General features: G+C 31.2%; 1 protein-coding gene across 3 annotated transcripts in view; it reads right to left on the bottom strand.

Annotated features, from left to right (window-relative positions):
* Nucleotides 1-23,733, bottom strand: part of LOC123259806 (semaphorin-2A) — a 735,036-nt gene that overhangs the window by 658,159 nt on the left and 53,144 nt on the right. Inside the window, exon 1 of one of the 3 annotated variants that reach the window (XM_044720523.1) lies at nucleotides 10,243-10,323. The exons of the other annotated variants lie outside the window; for them this stretch is intronic. The gene's annotated coding sequence lies outside the window, so the exon portion shown is untranslated. Of the gene's footprint in view, nucleotides 1-10,242; nucleotides 10,324-23,733 lie in introns of those variants that run through there. 3 annotated transcript variants of the gene reach the window in all.

The raw sequence follows: 23,733 nt of genomic DNA on the forward strand, positions 1-23,733 counted from the left end.
GATGAAAACTTGCATTCTCTAAATTAGTCTGAAATCAATAACTTCCTTCTAAAATAAATAATACATATATAAAAGTAGTTCATATATCGAAGTTTGATATTGAAAACTTTATACAAAAATTTTGTATATTCTCATGTATTGTAAAATATATTTTTTGATGTAAATATTTATTCTAAAGGGTTTATTAAAAACCTTTCCCTTAAGCTATTTATTTGATTGCTTGAAGTTAACTTTAGTATAGTTTGAAGTTAGCGTCTGTATTGTTTCTACTTTGATGCAAGCTTCGCTAGAATTTCCAATGAAGTCACATTGACGACCATCAAATGTCTTGATAAATTAGATTGATAATTTGAATGGCTCACTTGAAATGTATGTATAGATATCTATCTATATATCTATCTACAAATACAATATGCAATATACTTGGGCGGTGATGATTGAACGTGGTGGTTAGTGCCAAGTCTTGTTAATGGCATTACTTGAAATAAACTCAGTACCTTATCGCGTGAAACTCTCGTTGGCGATGACAACGAGGACTTGTCGAGTGAGACATTTGTCTTGTAGAGTACAGAGCATTGGATGTATAGTTATAGGTATACATAAGATGGCAAGTTTACTCCTCTCGAATGAGAACTGCACGTGACGTGTAACGTAATGCCAATAACTCACATTCACGTGGTGCACACTTGAAGAGCTTGAGGAGTACAGAACTTACCCTCTACTCGCGCGCGCGAGTGGTGAGTGGTCCTAGAGTTGGCTTCTGGCAATGCCACCTACATGACAACCGACGGACGACGACAGAAGACAGAATAAGACGCACTTTCTCTTCTCTCTATATTGTACACGTATATTGAATACGTATGTGAAGGTATGTATGGATATAATAGAGTAAAGTGAGGGAGGGGGACCGGGTGTGAGCAAGTGACATTTTAGGGATAGAATCCAGCATCCCCGTGAAGCGAGCCACCGCAATAACCCTAGTCGGAGGCAAGTTTATCAAGGGATCAACGAGAAATTACAACTATGTCTAGCTAAATTCCGCACCCTCATAAGATCGGTAATTGCTATGAGAGACTTACCTCCGTCATTAATTTACCTCCAATTTCACGGATTAGCTTCTTATATATCACGTGTTATTGGTACGTTATTAAATGAGTCGCGTATGGTCCCGTTATAACTTTCTTGATTTGATTTTAGATATATAAAGCAATAGAAAAATAAAAAGATCAATGAGAAAAGTTCGAACGATTGGACTGGAAGCTCACTCGGATCGGATTAACTACTTTCACCAATGAAATTTCACCCTGGTTTCCAACTACTTTATTGCTTCGTCGTAACCCACCCATTTATAAGAAAGAAAATTTTTAAAAAAAGTTTTCTACTTACTTTTTGAAAGTTTGTGACTAAGTGCGGGGAGGGAATTAAACAAAATTATAATTAAGTATTTTTTGTCTCGAAAAATGATTTTTTATAAATATTTTATTTCAAACTGCAATTTTTTCAAATTTTAGTTTGAAATTCCTCTTATCACGGAAGAAACTATAATTTTTGATGGTTCTTTTTTCTACACGGAAAAAAAATAGGGTCTACCACATAATACATTCCTGTGGTAGCAACATGAAAAAATCATGTGGCAGCAGCCTAGGCAATAATAGTAAGAAGAAGAACAATAATAATAATAAAGAGAATTGTTACTATTGTAAGTCAACTTTCCCGATCCAGTTGATGGTAGACTAATTTAATTTTCATTAAATTTTTATTTATTAACTATTTTCACCACATTATTGTCGGTATGAGCACTCATACCATCCTCGGGTGAATATACCCAACAATTAAAAATTTTTTTAATAAATAAAAATTTAATGAAAATCAAATTAGTCTACCATCAACTGGATCGGGAAAGTTGGCTTACAATAGTAACAATTCTCTTTATTAAATAAAATCACCGATCTTAGGAATAATGTTTAATAATAATAATAATAATAATTTTATCACTAATAATTAAAATAATCGTATATTTTAACCTAGTTAAATAATTTTTTTTTTTTTCAATTAATTTCAACACTAATGAAGAATTTTTCTAGATTGAAAATAATGAAACAATTAGGAATTAATAAAAAAATTGTTGATGTCATCATGACTCCAAGTCATCTTTGAAACGACGCTGTAACTTCAGTTGATCTAGTTACGAATTATATTAAGTTAAATTCAAAATTCGTAGGTAACTTGACCATAAAGTCACATAATATGACCCATTATGGCCGATTTTTGCTTCGTAATGGACCTTTGGTCCACCATTGGAGTATGAGGTGTGAATCGAACGTCATACTAAAAATTTATTAATGACTGTAGCTACTCAAAATCAATTAAAGATATCTTATCTTTCAATTTTCGAAAACTTCAACAATAATATTACCAAAGAAGAATACGAAGAAATTGACCAAGAGAAAGAAAAATATTTTCCCCACACACCAATTTCCGACATTCAAACTCTAAAGTACATCGAGCATAATGGGCATCGGTATCAATCGAATACAGTTATAGTAGTGAGAATTACAGAAAACGAAGGGCCTATATTCAGCAAAATTTATAAAATTTACAACGTTTACAACTGTTAGTTGTTTTTTATCATAAATAGTTAAGTTCTTTTTATTCTTGTTCAATGCCAATTTGAAAATTTTAATAAAACTCTATGATGAACTTACTGGAATAATAATTATTAGAATCTATTATCTAACTATAATGTTGAGTAATTAGTGGAAAGATATCTTTTAAATACAATTCGTCATTATTCATTGCTCTTTCTGCTAAGCGCTTTGAGGGCACGCGAGCAGCTCGTTGATGTGAATAATCTGCACGGATGTACTTGATTCCATTCTAACTAGAATGGTGGATCCCTTTGTGTTGATCCGGATAATCGAGAAAAAACGAGTGGAGATGAATCATTTCTAGTGATGTGCTCACAGCCTGATCAGACTACATGGTTTACACCACGAGAATTTCATTGCACGTTTTATTGTTGGCTTAGTTCGTCGGTCTATGAAGTTGCTGTTAATTCTTAATCGTTGTAATTTGTAACTGAGATATGATTATATGTATATCTAAATGCTGTAAAATAATTATGTTTTTGGTGACTTACAAATTTCTAAAACTTTTGTAGAACACACTCTCTATGAAAAAATTTTTTCATATGGTCGTAAATGATCGGATATGATCTAGAATGAAACCTTAAATGTAAATCTCTCTTAAGGAAATGATTCAGCGATCATACATCTTCCGTCGGAAATTTTGAACACTACCTTCAGTCGCAAAATTATATAGGGGAGGGTGGGGCAGGGCGGCCCCCTTAAGCCGGTTTTTCCTTTTTGTGGCTTTTAACCATCAAATTCTTTTATTTTCCGTTTATTTCGGGACACAACGGCTCCCTTCCTGAAAAATCATATAAAAAAAAATTTTTTTTAAAGTGAAACTTTTATTACATCGTCTCAAACTTTTTCGTCTGTGTGTTGCATGTCGCGTGACGGTCGGCCGCCGAGTAGGGATAAAGTGAAAGGCGCTCGTCAGAACAGCCAAGGCCAATGTGGCGGCGCCTATAGTTCGCAGCAGCTGACCGAGTAGTGTATAGACTATTACTCATTTGTGCCAGTGCTCCACGCTATTTTGTTTGTTTTTTATTTAAAATATATTTATCTTATAAAATAGTTCATTATTAATTATTTAATCTATTGATAATATCTTTTTAATTAATATTTTTTCAAAAATAATATTAATTACATGAATTAAAAGACACAAATATTGTAGCACAAAACTAGATTTTGTTTTCAATAAAATTCCGAAAAATTATTTAAATGGTTTATAAAATAAATTTAAAAAAATATGGATAGAATTACTAGATTTGATAAACAAAATGATTAAGCATGTATTCAAAAATTATGAACTCAATAAAAAAATACCTAAATGTAATAGGTAAGGTTAGAGCCCCAGTAGCCGCCCATGTACCAGTACATGCTCACTCCATGTATTTGTATAACTATATTTGTGAATACATGGAGTAAGCATGTACTGGTACATGAGCAGCTACTTAGGGCTTTTACCTTACTACAATATTTATATTTTAATTCACGTATTTTAAATCATGAAATTGTTATTATTTTTAAAAAAATATTAATTAAAAAGAAATTATTACTAAGTTAAATAAAAAGTAAAATATTTAATTGACCATTTTTAGAATTGATTAATAATATGAATAATATATTTCATATTAAATGGTATTTCTATCGAATTTAAAAATAACAACGTTTCGATGGATACTTTTCGACTACCTTGTATATGAGTTAATTTATAAGTTAACTATAGTCAATAAAAGAAATCTATATTTTTAATCATATTTGATGGCCAACTTCATCATGTCGCTTTTTTGGGACATCATGCGCGCACAGCTCAAAAATTTCACTCTCTTCTAAACGCGCCAAAACAAGTATAACTTCAATAATAAGCTATCTTACTTCAATTAAATGTTCTTTAAAAATAACAAGACAGAAAATGCAACTTCCACTATCTTCAGAAAAATTCAAACAGCTATTATTTCTAAACTTATTGACCTACTTAGCTAATCTTTGAACTTATTTGAGATAATCGTCTGAGTAACATATGTACTAAATTTCATTAAGATCCGTTAATGACTATAAGCACAATCGCGGCAACATCCCCTAGACTGACCCTTTTCATTTACCAATTATCAAGTTAGGATTAAAAACACAATTTTAACACCCTAAATTGATTAATTTTCTGAAAATTTTTAGTTGAATTGAATGGAGCTTGACCAAACTTAGATTTTGGAAACTATTTGGACCAATTCAGATCAATAGATTTTGAGAAATCTTCAAAAAACTGAAAAAAAAAATTTTTTCAAATGTGGTTTTTTTGGAATAACTTTTAAACGGCTTGATGGTTCAATTCCAAAAACTAATCAGCTCTTAACCTCAAAAAACCACGTCGATCACCACCAGTCCGGTCAAAATCGGTTGATTCGAGAGATATCGTGAACGAAAGAAAACCGAAAAAAGTGTTTTTTCAGAATAACTCCGAAATTTCTAGCGCGATCAATTCAAAATTTAAGATTTTTTGTGAGACTTGAAAAACTGCGTCGAATGCTGCCAACCGCGTGAAAATCGGTTTATTCATTCAAAAGTTATTGCGGTTTAAAAATTCAAAAAATAGTGTCATCAAATCCTTATCAGACTTTTGAGCTCGAAGAGCTCAAAAGCATAGGAAAGCAATCTCTTTGAGCTTGGAGAGCTCAAAATATCTCATAAATTGTATTTTTGAGCTCGAAGAGCTCAAAAACGTCATTGGTGCAATTTTAAGCGCCTAAGTATGGAATAAGCGGAAAGTTGCAGGGATGGCCTTCAGGGTCAACCGTTTTCCTAATTTTTTTTAACTGAAGCCATTACCACCAAATCCAGAAATTCTTCTCCCAGAAAACGTCGTCAAGGGAAAACCACGATTCTTACGAGTCTTGGGTATCGCCGAGAACTCAAAGAAAAAGAAAATCAAAATGAAGCAAAAAAAGTCCTCAGTTAAACAAAAAAAAAAATTAAATTAAATTAAAACCGAAAAATTTGAAAAAAAAAAAAAAACCATTCAAAATATAAAAAAGATGATTGCGATTGTCTTTATTGCAATGGACTTTACTCAGAATCCACAGAGTCATGGATTCCGTGTAAAAATTGTAATAAATGGTCTTATAATTCAGATATTGGCAAAAATTATTCTGACGAATATGTCTGTGATCATTGCGAATAATCGTATATTCATTAAATTATTTCGGTGTGATTTCCTAATTATCGAACATTTATGTTTCATGTTTTATTCCAAAAGTTTAATTTTTGTTAACGTTGAATAAAAAAATTATTATAAATTTTATTATTAAGCTGTTAATTAGTTTTAAATAGTATTAATAATTAATAATTAATTCCTTTTATCGCACTTAGAGGTTTTAAACCTACGTACAAGAAAAAAAATACAGAGATGTTATTTAGCAATGAATTAGTTACATTAGTTTACATTAATTGAAATCACATGTTGAGTTTTCAGATTGAGCTTTTAAAATACGTAATATCTTGAACCAGACCTTTTGTTTTCTATACTTTTATCAATTCAAAATTAAAAATATGAATTGCGTAGAGTAAGACGTCCTTGGAGAAAGTCCTCGGCTTTGCCTCGGTTGACTATAACATGTGATCTAAGCCATTTCTTACTTTCCCTTCCTAGGGGTGAAATCTACTATTTTCAAAAATGGAAAAAAAAATTTTACCGCATTTATGAGAGGGGTCATTATGCCCCAGCGGGCCGTCATGTACCACTCTCCCCTGTATGGTTCAATTTTTTGTTAAACTTTTCGGATCAATTAAATTTTTTCTAATTCATTTTATCCCAAGTTTATCTCAATTCGAAAAAAAAAATTTTTTTTTCGTTGCAATTTGTTTTTAAAGTAGTCCATTATGCCCCACATATCACATATTGGCCCAAAATATCATAAAAACATTATAGAGGTCATAACTTGACGGAGAGAAAAAAAAATTTTTACCTAATTTTTGAGGGGGGCCGTTGTGCCCCAGGTTCCCCTATATTAGCTCAAACATATATAAATATATCAAATTTATGATAATTTGGTAAAAAAAAAAAAAAAAAAATTATTTTTCGACCAAATTTTGAAGGGGGGTCGTTATGCCCCATGGGGCCATCTTACCCCACCCTCCCCTATAACCATATCAGACCATGTGTGAACCAATTAAATTTTTTGATATGGATATGTTTGGACAGATCAAGTCATATCAGAAAATTTTTTCACTGGTCAGTATAAATGAACGCAACAATAATAGGAACTGAATACTGTTTTTTAACTTCCCGCTAAGAAAATCAGGAAGTTATTGAATTGGTTTTACCTCGTTTTGCGGAAATCGAGTTTTCATCAGATCTCGACGTTTGAAGGGCACAGCAAGCTTCCCTGACTATCCCCACGAGAGTGTCACTATGTCTGTATGTATGTGTGTGTGTATGTAAATATGTAAACCTCCTATAACTTTTGAACGGTTTGACCGATTTTATCGCGATTGGTGCCATTCGAAAGGGCTTGGCCAAACTTAGATTTTAAATACAATTTGGACCGATTCGAACCAATAGATCTCGAGAAATCTAAAAAAAACTGCGAAAAAAATTTTTTTTTAAAGTGGTTTTTTTTTGAATAACTTTTAAACAGCTCTTTCGATCAACTCCAAAAATTAATCAGCTCTTAACCTTGTAAAACCACGTCAATCGCCGCTAATCCGGTCAAAATCGGTTGATTCGTTCGAGAGATATTGTGAAGGATAGAAAACCGAAAAAAGTGTTTTTTCGGAATTACTCCGAAATTTCTAGTTCGATCAATTCAAACTTAAAAAGGCCATTCGACAGCCGAAATGGAAGTAGATTTCATAATGAATAATAAAAATACTACTAGGGTTGCATACGAAAAAAAAAAAAATAAATTTCTGTCTGATTAAACAACAATGACGTCAAAACAAATGCAAAAGTAAATCTGTCTGAGAAAGTAGGTGATTTTTGGCTTAGACTGATAATGAGATACAAAAATTAAAGCTTATTTAATAAGCTTTCAGATACCATTTATCGAATGTTGATAAGATATCGCGTTCAATTGTAATTGCACGAAAATACAGTAAAAGTAAAAATTTTCGAATTGCTATTCTTCCTAAACTATTTAATTTAGAGAAATAAATAAGTACACAAATTAAAGCTTATTAAATAAGCTTTTAAATGCAATTTACAGAAATCCGATAGGATGTCGCGTTCCATTGTTATTGCACGGAAATAAGGTAAAAGTGAAAATTTTTTTCGATTTTTGAAAATTTTTGAATTGCTCTCATTTCTAAACTAATCGACAGATTTGGCTCATCTTAAAACTTAACCTCGGAAATCGTCCTAAGAATAAGTATGTTACGTTTTATTGAGATCCGTATAGAATTACGAGAGTTAGAGAAGAGACAATGCCGATTATATCGTATATATATATATATAAATATAAATATATATATATATATATATATATATATATATATATATATATATATATATATTTATATATATTAGGGTGGTTCATTTCCGCAAAAATTTTTTTTTTTCGGTGCTCATGCAAAATATTAATCTACATATAGAAAAGAAAATTCTTACCAAGTTTAAACTCTTAATAATCATTTTAAGTACTTATAATAAAAATTTAAAGTTTTACCATTTAAAATGCATGTAAAAAAATTTTTTTTTTTTCAAATTTCGAATGCTTATTCGGCTTTTACAATATTGCAAATTGGTTTGATGGACCTGGTGGGGAATTTCACGCTCTTCAAAATAGCTTAGAGTTTTTTTGTGTAACTCGCACTGGTTCACCGGTAGGAGTCGTCAAAGTACAGTTTTTGAAAAAAATATATTTTTTTTTAATTTTTCGAGCAAACCGCCAAAAGTAGGAAGAAAAAAAGGACTGACTCATAAAAAAAAAGTTATCCAACCAATATTTAATGAATTCACAGCCATTTTTATACCGGAAAACGTAAGAAAATGATAAATACTAACTCATAATGTTATTTAGATTCATTTTTTTTTATTTATTACCATTATATTTCTCTACACTAAGAATTTTTTTAAAATCATTATGATTTCTCACTCATAATAAATATTAAAACACACAAATTAATAAAAAAAACTACAAGAATAAAATTGTAACATAGATCTTGCAATTTTTCGACATTTCTCAAATCTACTAAAAATTCTTTATGAGGCTTAAAAAGTTGCGTTGAATGCCGCCAACCGCGTAAAAATCGGTCCATTTATTCAAAAGTTATCGCGGTTTGAAAATTCAAAAAATAGTGTTTTATCAAATTTCTATCAGTCTTCTGAGTTCGAAGAGCTCAAAAGCATAGAAAACGTATCTTTTTGAGCTCGGAGAGCTCAGAACAACACATAAATTGTATTTTTGAGCTCGATGAGCTCAAAAACGGCATAAGTTCCATTTTAAGCGTCCAGGTATGGAATTAGCGGGAAGTTGCAGGGATGACCTTTAGGGTCAATCGTTTTCCTAATTTTTTTTTAAACTTGGATAACGTTAAATTTGATAAAATAAAATTTCATAACTTAACTTATACATAAATTTATATATCGTTTACAGTGATACTGAAATTTACCAATTCATTTATTATTTCATTTACCAGTTCATGTTAAAAAACAATGAGATTTAAATGTTTTAAAGCGTAACCTATTTCTCAAGAGTTCTAAGACAATAGAAAGTATTTTACTTCATGAACCTCTGCATGATTAATCGATGCGATAAATAGAATTTAAAAAATAGTATTAAATACGAAGTAATATAAGTAAATAAAAAACTAAATTGTAAATAAAAAGTAAAGCAGTTTTAATACGTTTACACAAAAATCAGTTAGTGTTGGATACTTTTTTCTTCATCAATTATCAGTTTTCATTCTTCTCCAATGGTGCAAAGGTAGTAAATTTTTAAAAGTAAAATACGAATCAAAGTTTAAATAAAAAAGAAGTATACTTATAAGTCTCTTATATCTGCCAGGTAAGTTCTTATTCTTAGTCTTTTTTTAATTTGCTCACCTTTTTCCTAAGAACTACTACAGTCTCTCATCGGTGTCTTTACATTTTATTTTTTTCCTCTTTCTCGTGAATCACGATGAGGAGCTTATATTCCCCACACCAGACTCCTCTTCCATCACCGTAGCCTAGCTTGCGCGCGCGGTTTTCTGAGTAATGACCGACTACTTCATGCGGTTTTATTCGGGAGAGAAAAAAAAGTTGTTTTACCTTCTCTTTTTCAGTAACTCAGCTAAAAACAGTGAAGAAACTTTTCACACGGCTAGAAAAGAACTTAGAATTGTGTAGAAAACGTTTAGATGAAAAAAGTAACAAGTATAGTGCAGAGCGAACTAAGAAGTAAGTAAAGGTGTATATTCACCAGAAACGAAAATAAAAGTTGAATGAAGAATTAAAAAGTTTTTAAAAAAGGAGCCGAGAAAAAGAGAATTGTTGTTGGAGTCATTTGACAGAGAAAGGACTAGGGAGTAAGAAGTGAAAATAAATAAGTAAGAAGAATAATGTCAAATAAGTAGTAGCACCTTGAGTGCCTAATGTGCCAGAAAATATACATTTAAGAGAACAAAAAAGTTAACTCACGAGTAGAGACCATCAGCGTCTAAATGTAAGACTTAGCGCCAAGCTACTTTCTTGGCTTACTCTTACTCGTAGTACGATCACCATCACTGCCACTGTTACTACCACCATTAGAACTGAGACCTTTTTAGTTGTAGGATCACAGACATCACCATTCCCACGAGTATATATCCTACAAACAAAACGATAACATTTCTCGGTGTATACAAAACTCTCTTAAGAATCTCGAGCACTACAAGAAAACTGCTGGTGTATATCGGATATATAATGCACGACAAGATCTCGAGCTGGACTACTAGTTACCGAAAGTAAAAAAAATTCCACGTCCAGTGTTAGTACTCTTACTCTACTTCAATTTATTGTTTCTGAAAATAATATTTTTAAAGTAAACAAACCAGTTAAAAAAAAATTCATGACGTTACCGCTTCTGTTTTTATTATTATTGTTTCTTGTTAGTTTTTATTGTTTTTACATTAATTATAAATAAAAGTAAGCTACAAGAATCAATACGTGGCACGGTTTTATCATTACTACAATATTTTAAAAATGTTTCATAATATATTAAAAAATAAATAAAGAAGTTAGGTAAAACCAAATGTGCATGCCTTAAGTGCTCATGTCATACATATGTTATTAAAATTTTTTTAAATTTCCTGCGCATTATTTATGATGTGAATAAAACGCCATCTCGTGGTCGGTTATGCCAACTACTTTGTGACGTTGCGAAGAGCTTAAAGCCTCGTCGTACTCTACACGACTTCCCCGTGCTCTAGCTCGCCGTGGTCCAGGGTCTGGATGGGGATCACGCAACACAGATAAACTTACAACTAACTAATATTAACCAAATAATGACACAGATTTCAAATATAAGGTTAATTTATTTATCAAAAATAATAGTCAAATTCAAATCATTATTGCAAACCAAGATACAACTGAACAATATACAATATACAACAAACATATGTATCCTCTTAACTCTAACCTCAAAATCTAATATAGAAATACTTCTGAAAAGCCGTAACCTACTTGCAGCCTACTGGGGACTTCGCGTCGCGACTGCGGACCTATCTAAACTTCTTCCCAGTTCTCTCTAGCAACCAAGAGAAGCTCGGTTGTCTAACTATAGAGATATCAGGTTCGTCAAGTACCTCGACGCCCAACCATACCGCCCCCTAGGTGTTCCGACAAGGAGTACCTCATCATCCAGGTGTCGCTAACCTAGCTATTATCCCAAATATGCGTTACGAGAACGCCATACTAGAGATTCAATAGAGATGTAATAGAGATTCTTCGGTGACCTAAGTACCTCAGGTCGACGTGGCGACAAAACGATCCACTGTGAAAGCAGATGGATTACAGAAAGTATATTATATTTCTAACTGCTCACACACAGCATTTTCAACTTCTTCTCAGAGTGTACCACTCCCTCGGAAGCCCAAGCTGATCTGACAACAACTTTTTTCAGTTTAAATAGTTTATTTAACATATAATAGTACATTGTAGGTTCTTACAATTTACAACAGTAATATAAAAATTGGGTTCCCGTTTATCGAAAACATTACCCAGTATAAAGTCTCTTTACAATTTATATAATAGTATGACTAGATAGTTGATATCGAATTTTCAGGGAAAAAAATTTTTAACAAAAACTATATGCAATACATAATACTTAAGACTAAAAAATTAACATTAAGCTATACATAATCTGACAAAAACTGCTCAAAGAATCGCTTATAAGTACTTATTTCAAGATTCTTCAAGTGAACAGTTCGAGCGACGCGGCGCTGCCTTACGGCGCGCGTGGGAACTACGCTGATCCCCACTACTCTACTTCCCCGGCTGCTTTCCCCTTCTACTCCGGCGCCTTTCGCCGTCTCTTTCCCCTCTTTCTTTTCCCTGAGTAGGCTGCGCGCGGCTGTCTTTTCTCTCGCACTCGTAGAATAAAATACTCTTGTAAATATTTTCGCATTTTAAATTTAATAACTAATAATAAATTTATATAAATTATAGAGGCGCGTCACAACTTACACTGTGAGAACTGTATTTCTTAAAAAATAAAACATATGGCCGACCAAAATGAGAAAATTCGATGTGGATGCCAATCAAAATGTTTCAATTACAACTGAACGAAGCAATATCAAGATTTTCATAATGCATAGGGTTCTTCATTAAAGCTTATTGACAGGACTGAAAAAAAAGTGAGTCCTAAAATTGTACATATTTTTAGATTTTTTGACCACACCACCATAGTCTGACAGTTATTTCCACTAAAGTTTTGAAAAAAATTTCAAAAATGGGTTTTTTCCCTAAAATTGATAATTAATTTACCAAGCAATATTTTTAATTAGTACAGTAATCATTCTTCTTGCCACCAGTGTATTTTTTTTAACAATTGTACGAGGATTATGGATTAAAAATACAATTTCTCTTGACGAGATAGGAACTTTGATTTTTAGGCCCCAATAGAGCTATGCCTTAGTGCGTTCGCGCTGAAGGCATGCAATACAATGAAAAAGTTTAAAAAATTTAATAGCTCTTTTCATAACGCTCATTCATTTTTTAATGAGAAGTAAATTATATTGCTTTTGAAGTAAAGTAAGAAAAAGCTGGATTCTTTCAAAGATTGAAAAATCATGAAGTAAGAGGTCTTCCATTTACTATCTTGCTGGAAATTTTTTTATCGAGTCTTTTATTTTAAAAATACATATCCGTGTGAAAAAACCTTTTTTTTTTGGTGGACCTATCAAAAACAAATTTGATATGTACACATATCGAGGGTACTCTGACGTAACCTCGTAACTCGATTTTTAGGGATTACGATATATATATATTTAATTTTTTTTCTGAAACATAATTGGCGTATATATCGATGAGAAAGTACTAAAACTTTGAAATTAGCGATAGACGTTTACGATTTTATAATGTAATTTTCTTGAAAAATGTTTTTTGTTTCTTCGTAAAGTAGTGTTTTTTGAGATACGAGGTTACATCAGAGTACCCTCGATATGGTTTGATGTAATAAAGTATTGTTGAAAATATCCGTCGGAGAGCGAATGATCGCTAAATTGTCTCTTTTCAAGAGATTCAAATTTTAAATATCAATTTTTAAATAAAAATCAATTTTGAAAAAAATTGAAAAATTAAAATTAATTATTCTGTATTTTCATACATAGCATGATATTGACATATTATCAAATCAGGCCATATCAGAAAAATTTTTTACGAGGGGTTAACCACTTCTTAGATTTTTTCAATAAAACGTACTAGAGATAATAGTTTTTGCATTTAATTACCAAATAAATAAAAATAAAATACGATCTCAACAAACATCTTAAGATAATGAAGACAATGAAATCTCAATAATAAATAATTCAATCGGAATTAATTCAATAGATCGATCGCTACAAAATAGAATTTATAAGAGTAATTGACAAAGTCTGAAGGCAGAAAAAAACAAAAGAGGAATCGAAAAGTCATTTATTCTACTAGAGTTTAAAATCTCGAGTGGCTAGTGACCTATATACTTAAATATACCAACTCGGATATTGTGCTTTCATCGAGTAATGTTTTTCTTTTGTTTTTTATGTATACCTACTTTATTTACTATTATACTTTTTTCTAATAATGACCTTAGTAGATGGTTTCTTTCATCGTGCAACCAACTACTGATGCAATAACTATATATCGTTCAGCTGTAACATAATAAGAACGTTCTAGTTTCACGTACACGAAATATACAGGAAATAGAAGCAATAAAACGGTAAGCTAAATGATTGGTAAACAACTCGGTTCTATAAGAACGTTGATGTTAAAATCGCGTTTTGATACTAAGGAGAAAATAAACTCTCCGAAAAGTTTAACGTTTTATAATAAATTTGAAAATAATGAAACAAAAAATTTGGGTCATTAAAATTCAATTAATAGAAGTTTTTATTAATTTTCTGAGTTTTTAGTGTGCCTGAAAAATTGCTGTTGTATTGTTAATATTCGTTACCGGATAAAAGCATGAACACTGAACTAATTATTGATTAAAAATGGAAGTAATACGTCGATAATGAAAAGTTATGAGCGAATTGCAATTAATCTAACATATTAAATTGACGTCTAAATTTTAATAGGTCAATTAGTATTATTATTTAACTAATCGAACTACGAGAATAATTATATGATTAACGTTAGTGAAATTGATGGATTAATTTCATGAAGTATACAATGTTCTATGTATAGAATTTATTGATATGCTGACGTTTAAGCAATATGGATGTTCGATATTTTATAATTTTATAATTTATTATTATTGAAAATAAATTTATTGTAATGTCAATTTCATAAGGGGAAATAAATTTAAAAACGATTAATATTAATTTGTCAGCTATTATGGAAGTCATTTCCCAATCAATTTTTAATAAAAAAATTAGAAAACGGTTGACCCTTAAGGCCATCCCTGCAACTTCCCGCTAATTCCATACCTAGGCGGTTAAAATTGCACTTATGACGTTTTCGAGCTCTTCGAGCTCAAAAATACAATTTATGTGTTATTTTGAACTCTCCGAGCTCAAAAAGATACCTTTTCTATGCTTTTGAGCTCTTCGAACTCAAAAGTCTCATAGAAATTTGATAAAACACTATTTTTTGAATTTTTAAACCGCGATAACTTTTGAATAAATGAACCGATTTTCACGCAGTAGGCGGTGATCGATGTGGTTTATTGAGCTCTATAAATGATTCTGAACAAAAAAATTGATCTGATGAAAAATTTCGGAGTTATTACAAAAAAACACTTTTTTAGATTTTTTTTGACAACGACATCTCACGAACGCATCAACCGATTCTGACGCTCTATGTGGCGATCGATGCGGGATTTCAAGGTTAAGAGCTAATTAGTTTTTGAAGTTGATCGGTTCAGCCAATTCGGAGATATTTAAAAAAAATGAAAAAAAAAAACAACTTTTTTTGTCACTTTTTTTGCAATTTCTCGAAATCTACTGGTCCGAATCGGTTCCAACTTGCAGGAAATCTAAGTTTGGCGAAACCCTTTCGAATGACACCAACCGCGATGAAATCGGTCAAGCTGTTCAAAAGTTACGAGAGTTTATACGAGAGTTTACACACACACACACACACACACACACACACACACACACACACACACACACACACACATACAGACGTACGGACATCATCGTGAAAATAGTCAGGAAAGCTTCCTAGAACCTCAAAACGTCGAGATACGATGAAAACTCGATTTTCGAAAAACGGGCTAAAACCGATAACTTCCTGATTTTTGAAAATTTTCAATTTTCTTAGCGGGAAGTTAAAAATTAGTAAAACGGTTCGCCCTAAAGGCCATCCCTGCAACTTCCCGCTAATTCCATACCTGGGCGCTTAAAATAGTACTTATGACGTTTTTGAGATTTTTGAGCTCAAAATATAATTTATGTGATATTTTTAGCTCGCTGAGTTCAAAGAAATAATATTTCTATACATTTGAGCTCTCCCAGCTCAAAAGTCTGATAGAAGTTTCATAGAACACTATTTTTGGAATTTTCAAATCACAATAACTTTTAAATGGATCAACCAATTTTCACGCGGTTGGCGGCATTCAACGCAGTTTTATCATCCTCATAAGTTATTTTCAGGTTTTAATTGATTGAACCAAAAATTTTGGAGTAATCCCGAAAAAAACACTTTTTTCGGTTTTCTTTTGTTCACGATAACTCTCGAACGAATCAACCGATTTCGACCATCTTGGTGGCGATCGACATGGTTTATCTAGCTTAAGGGCAGATTAGTTTTTGAAATTGATCGATAAAGTCGTTTAAAAGTTATTCCAAAAAAACCACTTTCAAAAAAAATTTTTTTCTTATTTTTTTTGAGATTTTTCAAAATTTCTCAAAATCTATCGGTTCAAATCGGTTCAAATTCACAGGAAATCAAAAGTTATAAGCGAATCACATAGTCTCACATACACACACACACACACACACACACACACACACATACATAGTGACAACCTCGTGGGAGTATTCAGGGAAGCTTCCTATGACCTTAAAACGTCGAGATCTGATAAAAACTCGATTTTTGCAAAACGGGGTGAAAACAATAACTTCCCGATTCTTGAAAATCTTCGATTTTCTTAGCGGGAAGTTAAAAATAGTCGGTTTTTTTGGGCCACCCTAATAAAAATGTATATATGAAAAATATATCAAAATGCATGTTAGTACTCAAATGAGAGAACTTGATGAGTGTAATATGGGGATGAGCTTATATCTTTTAAAATGTCAATAGTTCATAAGATACAAGGTCATTTCGTAATTATTGATATTTTTAAAGATATAAGCTCATCCCGATGTTACACTTATCAAGACCTTTCATTTGAGTACCCACATCAATTTTTCATATATTTATATATATTATATACATTGTATATATGAAAAATATATCAAAATATATGTGGGTACTCAAATGAAAGGTCTTGATGAGTGTAATATCGGGATGAGCTTATATCTTTAAAAATATATTTAAGACTATAAATACTCGCATTTTTATCAATAGACTCTAACATAGGATCCACCGTATAATTAGATAAATTTTTAACAACTTGAATATTAACATTCTTATTGTAGACTTTTCAATGATATTAAGATTTACGTTGGAATCATTTTACTCCGTAAAATGGCATAATATAAAACATTCTTTTAAATATTCATTTCTATACATGTTTATATTTATAATCTAATATCGTACAAGTCCAAAACTAAACAATCAAATTAATTAATGAGAAATTTTCAGGAAATACATTTACACGCTTGGTAGTGTAAAATTTAGGATTGACACCGTTCAAATTTAACATTACACTTAGTGCAATTTTCACACCGTCCGTGTTAAAAATTTTTGCACCGAATCATTTACACCACACCGAGTCCAACAAATTTTTTACAGTGTATATCACGCCTCTAGACCCGAAAGTTGAATTTCTTGACAGATAATAATATAAAAGCCGAGACTGCGCAGGAAAAATTACTTTTTTGACCTTTCTTAGGAGATTATCTGATATTGGTTTTCCGTTCAATCAACTACTGAATTGACTTGTCTAATACGACACGGTAATTGAGAAACGAATTTTTTATAAAACATATAAAAATTAAAAATTATAATAAAAATTCATTTTCTATTCTCTTTTGTAGTCTGATATAGTCACATATAAACAGATCATTCTATGTCGGAAAATGTTTTAAAAAAATTTTTTGATACCAGAACATCCAAATATCTATTTATTGTCACCGATAGTAGATACGAAACTTTGCGAGATTACGTACAAATCATTAAAATCAGCTGATTCAAAGAAGTCAAACTATGATTCAACATGTGTATTTTAATTTTCTGTTATAAAGTTTTCTAATATTAGAAAATCGAACGCGCTTTGCGCTTCCGTCAAAATGTTTATTATCGACAATTTAATTAATCAATATTTTTACAAATTTTACCTATTAATATTTTACCGTCGCCATGGTAACCGTTGCTATGGTAACCGTTGCCATGGTAACCGTTGCTATAGTAACCGTTTCCATGGTAACCGTTGCCAAAGTGATCACCATAGCAACGAAATGCGACAACAATGAAAACGTCACATCAACTTTTTAATAAAGAATGGCGATATTTGTCCTCATATGTTCTGATAGGGCCAATTTGCATATGATAACATATCGTGCTACATCAGACATATATGGTCACTTCAATCAGTTTTATATGTGCATATTAGGCCATATATTGATACATTTCGATATGGCCATATCGGGAAAATGTAAAGCCATATAATAATTTTTTTTCAGAGGTTAATTTATTTAATGTTGTATACTTTACTTTATTTGATTCAATCAGAATGAAAGGAACTTCTTAATTTGATTGGATTTCGACAGACATTATCTTGAAAAATACATACATTTTCTGTGAATATAAAAATAATGAAAAATGTATCTATTGATTTTTTTTTGTGGTTAATGGTTAATGGATGTTATAATTGTTTTAAAAATGAAAAGGTTTATTTTTATGTAGAAGGATGTACAGATTAAATTGAACAGTTAATTGATTAAATACACTACGACCTATAAAATAAAGCTGAGCGGTAAGAGTTCCGAATGACATAAAATATATACTTGAGCAAGTTTGTGTATATGTGTAGGAATATAGGTGAACCCTTCGACGTTACTGAAAGATAATATCTTCAAGATTAACAAAAAGTGCCTTCCAATGACTTTAGAATTATCTGATTTTCTCATCGAGATCCCATTTCCGACTATAAAAGAAAGATAAACAAATTAAAAAGATAATCGCTGAGGTTCGAAGTTGTTGGTGTAGAGAAGAAAATTAAAGGGGATTTAAGGATGAGCCGAGAAGAAAATCCGTGCTGAAGAAAAAATTAAGATAAGGAGACAATAAAAGGGTGATGAAAAACTCCATTTCTTTTTCTTTTATATTTAATAGAAAAGTTTTTAAGAATTTTAGAAATAGAAAAAAGAAAGATTTTCAATGCGTCAGATTTTTTCTTCATTTTAAATCTTTATTATGTCGATCAGATATTCTATTCGCTGAGCAATGAATAATACTTTCGATTTTCATGATGGATGCTTTATCATTTGTTTTTTATCCTCTTGTTATAGAAAAAGAAAAGGAAAACTTACAAAAAACGCCCTATCAATATCTGGCTACAGAATTATTGGTTGTTGTCTATTCATCGGTTCACATTAATCCACACCACAATATAATCATAATTACTATACTTACAATTTCTATATCTCCGTGATAAAATCATTACCACTTGTTCATTTAAACATATCGCATTACTACACAAAGAAATTTTCTTCAAAAATTACCATTAAATTCACACACGGATAAAAAAATTTCATTATAGGAACTCTATAGTAGTTAGTTAGTTGTAAAAAGTTCCAGTAGGTTAACGTATTCTTATAGTAACAATACCGTTTGGTTCCTGCAACTCTACATCGTTGAGCTCTGAGAGTTAAACGTTATTTACCTTTCACAACTCTACAGGATCGTTCTGAGACTATAACAAATTTTTGGAAGTCTGCTTAATAATTTTTTTTTACGATTTAGCATTGATAATTTAATAAATACATGCAGCAGAATGAATTTATATTGCCAACAATAATTGTATATGACAAATAAGAATAGTATTATAATATAAATAAAATAATAATAGAACTTATATTACAAATAAAAATTATTTGTAAAATAAAAATATGGTCGTCACAAAATTATCTTATTTTCTTAATTATATCGATAAATATTGGACATAAAATCATTACCGTGTATGCACGAGAAAAGATAAATAAACGAAAACAAATTTTGTTTTGTGTTAAATTGGGTCTTTTTAATGTATTCCGATAACTTATTACTTATCGCAATATATTCAACTAATAAATTAATTTAACAGTCACTGCAAATGAACCTTGAAAAACCATAAGTACAAAACTGTTCTAACGAAATTCAATTTGACAAAAAAAAAAAAAAACCTATTTCCTTAAATAAATAAATAAACTGGAAACTTAATTGTCCTCATATATTTTTAATAATATGGATGAGTAACAAAATAATTCTGTTTATCATTTCAGAAGGTTATGAAATATGTCAGCGCACTCCACTACTGCGCAACGTAGAGCGCTCCCAACTATACCGTTTGGCTCTGAGAACAATCCCGTAGAGCTCTGAGAGTTCAACAACATTGAGTTATCAGAACTAAATAACATTTTGTTACTGTAACTCTTCAACGAACAGTAAACTGTGTATAGTTGTGGTAACTCTACAGTTAGGTTACCAGAACGAAATTTTTTTTTCCGAGCAGGAATCGTCGAGTAGATGACACGGCCTCATCATTTGACGATAAGGGAGATAATTTTTAAGTTTTTTTCAACAAATTTCACTGTAATCTTCCGCGAATTTGATTAGATTTTTCATCAATTTTATATTATTTACCATAAAAGAAATGAATTTTTTCGTAATTTTTATTTAAAAAATGTTAATAAATTTAGGGTCACATTAATTCCCATGATTACAATCAATTTAACAGTAATTTTCGCGAAAATTCCTTACGGTATTATGCCGAAAGGAAGTATAAATTTTTAATTTCCCGCTAAGAAAATTGAAAATTTTCAAAAATCGGGAAGTTATTGTTTTCACCCCGTTTTTCGAAAATCGAGTTTTCATCAGATCTCGACGTTTTGAGGTCCTAGGAAGCTTCCCTGACTATTCCCGCGATGGTGTGTGTGTGTGTGTGTGTGTGTGTGTGTGTGTGTGTGTGTGTGTGTGTGTGTGTGTGTGTGTGTGTGTGTAATCCTCTCATAACTCTTGAACGGCTTGACCGATTTGATCGCAGTTGGTGCCATTCGAAAGGCATCGACTAAACTTAGATTTTGAATACAAGTTGGACCGATTCAGACTGATCGATTTTGAGAAATCTTAAAAAAACTGCGAAAAAAAATTTTTCCAGATGTGGTTTTTTTTTAATAACTTCCAAACGGCTCAACCGATCAATTCTAAAAACTAATTAGCTCTTAACATTAAAAAACCACATCGATCGCCACCAATCTGGTCAAAATCGGTTGATTTGTTCGTGAGTTATCGTTGACGAAAGAAATCGAAAAAAAGTGTTTTTTTCGAATTACACCGAAACTTCTGGTCTTATCAATTTGTTTTCAAAAACGTGTCATAGAATTTGAAAAACTGCGTCGAATGCCGCCAACCGCGTTAAAATCGGTTCATTCATTCAAAAATTATTGCGGTTTGAAAATTCAAAAAATAGTGTTTTATTAAACTTCTATCAGACTTTTGAGCTCGAAGAGCTCAAAAACGTAATAAGTGCAGTTTTGAGCGCTTAATTACGAAAGTAGCGGGAAGTTGCAGGGATGGCCTTCAGGGTCAACCGTTTTCCTAATTTTTTTCTTCCAATCCACTTGAGAATGTGAGAAAAGTGAAAATCTGGTTAAAAACCGGAAAAAATTTTTTTTTCGATGCACGCCCTTTTGACTTTAAGAAAAAAAATTTTTTAATTCAAACGGGCGTATATGAAGAAATGGTCAAAATAGCTTCTAAGGACCTCTAAACGTCGAAATCTTATGAAAAATTGATTTTTGGAAATTAGATTGAAAACACCTACATAGTCATATTTTTCGAAGTATTAAATTTTTTTAACGAGAAGTTAAGTTTTATTTTAATTTTTTTTAATGAATTCCCACAAAATACGAACAATTGAAAATTTCGAAAAATTGTGGGTAAGTCGAAAAAAAAATTTTATTGCGTTTTTCAATCAGATTTTTACTTTTTTGCATTGCGAAGTTGAATGGGGAAAAAAATTTTTTTTATACGCCCTTTTGGCAACAGTCACGCGATATATAGCCTGATATAGCCCCACATGCCCAGATCAACACATATCAGGTACGATATAGCCTAACATAGCCTAAAAAATATGAAAATGCCATTTGGCCATTGCCTTGGCATTAAATCATAAATAAATAAATAAATAAATAAATAAAAATTGGTTATATAAGAGAATTTTTTCATGGGCCAAACGAGTTGATTAAAAGTAATTTTATCGCACGTAACTTATTATCTTGTTTACATAAATAATAATTCCAAAAAATTGTAGTTATCATATAAAGTGGTGTAAGCCGAGCAAGATTGGTACATGGTATGAAAAGATAAGAAGTTTGTGAGAAGGATCCCGTTGATCGAACGGCAATAGACAACTGAAGTGATAAGAATCTGGGACAGTCTACACCTTCTAAATAACTTTTAGAAAACAATAACGGCTTACAAACTCCCCTTCCTTCACTTTTAATGCTGACATAATGTCATTCTCACGTAAAACAAAATTATAAGAATTTGAACCTCCAATCAAGAATGTGCCACACATTTGAAATGAGATATACTGAGGGCGTATTTACGTTGTAATGTTTTGAGTTAATTATGCTTTAAATTAAAAACCATCCTGGGACAACAAATTCACTTTAGAAAATTAAAGGAAAGAAAGTGTTAATATCATATGTTGAGATGTATGAGTCAATAATGACGTATCTCTAAATTTCATCTAAGTTCTATTTATTTTCTTCAATTTATTCGTATATACTGAAAATCCTATGGAGGATTCAGATTGGTACCTACTCAGCAACACCGTTCCTGAGTCCTCAATTCTTATTCCAAGCGTCTTTATTCAAGCAGACATCCAGATACGGATAGAAAAGGAAGAGAAGAATATAGTGAGGAAATAGGTAAGGAATAAAATAGGACTCCAAGTTACTAAGATCTCACAACCATCCCTTTTCGTATTGAAAAAAAAAAATGAAAAAGGACGGCCGATAAGTTGATCCATCGACAACTCAAAAGAAAGCTTTCAATGAAAGCTTCTACTACTGACTGAGATTCAGTTCTCCTTTCTTTCTGTATTCTTGGTTCTACTTGTTCAATCTAACTCTCGATAAACTTTTTCTATGAAAAGAGAAGCAAGCCTATATCTTCGTCGGCAACCAAATATTTTCCTGACCAATTGTACAATACACTTGTAGAGTTAGAAAAAAATCAACAATCGCCATATACTTAAGCTATCATTTGTTATATAATCGACTCGACTATCTTTTTTTTGTTTTTGAATTTTATACTTCTTCAAATATAAGATATCTGATGTTAATTACAATGTATCAAAAGCACTGCACAAAATACTTGATATTTTAATATACGGACTCTAAAAATGGATTCTTAATGAAGCTTGTTTTACTTACATCTACAATCAATTCTATTTTTTTGTGAAGTCAACGGTATCATTTTTGCCTGCACCGAAATTGATGACCTCAAATAGTAATAATCGTATTATTGGATAATTATTGAATACTACTTCAATGATGAAACCAGTTTAATCGTGAAATTTCTTAGTGTATGTGTCAATATTTGAAAGAACTCAAAATAATATATCAGTTGAAATAGATATTTACCCGAGTCGAAATTTCGATCGGATATTGAACCTCCTGATCCGAAATTGATCGTACTTTGAGCTCCATGGTCCGACTAGTTCGTATATTGAACTTCCTGATCCGAAATTGATCTTACTTTGAGCTCCATGGTCCGACTAGTTCCGATTTTGAACGTCTTGGACGTACTGTTTACCGAGAAATCGGATTTTGAACTCCTCGGTCCGACCGTTCATCGAGAGATCCGACTTTAAACCTTCAAGTCCGATAAAAGTAATAAATAAAATTTTATTAATTATAAATAATTATTGAACAAATTAAACCAATCACAAAAATAATTTTTGTCCATATTAACCTGTAACTTTCATGGATTTATTCTATTTATTTATACATTTATTATGTTTTTATAATTCCTCAAGCGCAATATAATTTGTGTTAAATTAAATTTTTCGAGAAATAGTTCAATTTATTTATTTTTTTTTTTCAAAATCCTATGAATATATAAAGATAATATTAT

Source organism: Cotesia glomerata, linkage group LG2 (assembly GCF_020080835.1).
Source record: "Cotesia glomerata isolate CgM1 linkage group LG2, MPM_Cglom_v2.3, whole genome shotgun sequence".
NCBI classification, from domain to species: Eukaryota; Metazoa; Arthropoda; class Insecta; order Hymenoptera; family Braconidae; genus Cotesia; species Cotesia glomerata.